The sequence below is a fragment of the Entelurus aequoreus genome, linkage group LG19 (genome assembly GCF_033978785.1).
Source record: "Entelurus aequoreus isolate RoL-2023_Sb linkage group LG19, RoL_Eaeq_v1.1, whole genome shotgun sequence".
Lineage (NCBI taxonomy): Eukaryota > Metazoa > Chordata > Actinopteri > Syngnathiformes > Syngnathidae > Entelurus > Entelurus aequoreus.
This window is the reverse complement of record NC_084749.1, coordinates 8,124,820-8,127,319: the sequence shown is the minus strand read 5'-3', so window position 1 is coordinate 8,127,319 and position 2,500 is coordinate 8,124,820. Positions and strand designations below refer to the sequence as shown.

Sequence of the window (2,500 nt, the reverse complement as noted above, 5' to 3'; positions counted from 1 at the left end):
GTACACATCCAGGCAGTAAAAGTGTGTACAAGTACATGTCCATGCAGTAAAAGTGTGTACAAGTACATGTCCATGCAGTAAAAGTGTGTACAAGTACACGTCCATGCAGTAAAAATGAGTACAAGTACATGTCCATGCAGTACAAGTACACGTCCATGCAGTAAAAGTGTGTACAAGTACACGTCCATGCAGTAAAAGTGTGTACAAGTACACGTCCATGCAGTAAAAGTGTGTACAAGTACATGTCCATGCAGTAAAAGTGTGTACCAGTACATGTCCATGCAGTACAAAGTACATGTCCATGCAGTAAAAGTGTGTACAAGTACATGTCCATGCAGTACAAGTACACGTCCATGCAGTAAAAATGTGTACAAGTACATGTCCATGCAGTAAAAGTGTGTACAAGTACACGTCCATGCAGTAAAAGTGTGTACAAGTATACGTCCATGCAGTAAAAGTGTGTACAAGTATACGTCCATGCAGTAAAAGTGTGTACAAGTACATGTCCATGCAGTAAAAGTGTGTACAAGTATACGTCCATGCAGTAAAAGTGTGTACAAGTACACGTCCATGCAGTAAAAGTGTGTACAAGTACACATCCATGCAGTAAAAGTGTGTACAAGTACATGTCCATGCAGTAAAAGTGTGTACAAGTATACGTCCATGCAGTAAAAGTGTGTACAAGTATACGTCCATGCAGTAAAAGTGTGTACAAGTACACGTCCATGCAGTAAAAGTGTGTACATGTACATGTCCATGGCAGTAAAAGTGTGTACAAGTACACATCCATGCAGTAAAAGTGTGTACAAGTACATGTCCATGCAGTACAAGTACACGTCCATGCAGTACAAGTACATGTCCATGCAGTACAAGTACACGTCCATGCAGTACAAGTACACGTCCATGCAGTACAAGTACATGTCCATGCAGTACAAGTACATGTCCATGCAGTACAAGTACACGTCCATGCAGTACAAGTACACGTCCATGCAGTACAAGTACACGTCCATGCAGTACAAGTACACGTCCATGCAGTACAAGTACACGTCCATGCAGTACAAGTACAGGTCCATGCAGTACAAGTACACGTCCATGCAGTACAAGTACACGTCCATGCAGTACAAGTACACGTCCATGCAGTACAAGTACACGTCCATGCAGTACAAGTACACGTCCATGCAGTATAAGTACACGTCCATGCAGTACAAGTACACGTCCATGCAGTACAAGTACACGTCCATGCAGTACAAGTACACGTTCATGCAGTACAAGTACATGTCCATGCAGTACAAGTACACGTTCATGCAGTACAAGTACATGTCCATGCAGTACAAGTACACGTCCATGCAGTACAAGTACATGTCCATGCAGTACAAGTACACGTCCATGCAGTACAAGTTCACGTCCATGCAGTACAAGTACACGTCCATGCAGTACAAGTACACGTCCATGCAGTACAAGTACACGTCCATGCAGTACAAGTACACGTCCATGCAGTACAAGTACACGCCCATGCAGTACAAGTACATGTCCATGCAGTACAAGTACACGTCCATGCAGTACAAGTTCACGTCCATGCAGTACAAGTACACGTCCATGCAGTACAAGTACACGTCCATGCAGTACAAGTACATGTCCATGCAGTACAAGTACACGTTCATGCAGTACAAGTACATGTCCATGCAGTACAAGTACACGTCCATGCAGTACAAGTACATGTCCATGCAGTACAAGTACACGTCCATGCAGTACAAGTTCACGTCCATGCAGTACAAGTACACGTCCATGCAGTACAAGTACACGTCCATGCAGTACAAGTACACGTTCATGCAGTACAAGTACATGTCCATGCAGTACAAGTACACGTTCATGCAGTACAAGTACACGTTCATGCAGTACAAGTACATGTCCATGCAGTACAAGTACACGTCCATGCAGTACAAGTACATGTCCATGCAGTACAAGTACAGGTCCATGCAGTACAAGTACACGTCCATGCAGTACAAGTACACGTCCATGCAGTACAAGTACACGTCCATGCAGTACAAGTACACGTCCATGCAGTACAAGTACAGGTCCATGCAGTACAAGTACACGTCCATGCAGTACAAGTACACGTCCATGCAGTACAAGTACACGTCCATGCAGTATAAGTACACGTCCATGCAGTACAAGTACACGTCCATGCAGTACAAGTACACGTCCATGCAGTACAAGTACACGTTCATGCAGTACAAGTACATGTCCATGCAGTACAAGTACACGTTCATGCAGTACAAGTACATGTCCATGCAGTACAAGTACACGTCCATGCAGTACAAGTACATGTCCATGCAGTACAAGTACACGTCCATGCAGTACAAGTTCACGTCCATGCAGTACAAGTACATGTCCATGCAGTACAAGTACACGTCCATGCAGTACAAGTTCACGTCCATGCAGTACAAGTACACGTCCATGCAGTACAAGTACACGTCCATGCAGTACAAGTACACGTCCA

General features: G+C 44.1%; 1 protein-coding gene across 1 annotated transcript in view; it reads left to right on the top strand.

The window, feature by feature from the left end:
* LOC133635454 (E3 ubiquitin-protein ligase RNF220-like) overlaps positions 1–2,500 on the top strand; it is an 80,479-nt gene that overhangs the window by 4,233 nt on the left and 73,746 nt on the right. The window lies entirely within an intron of this gene.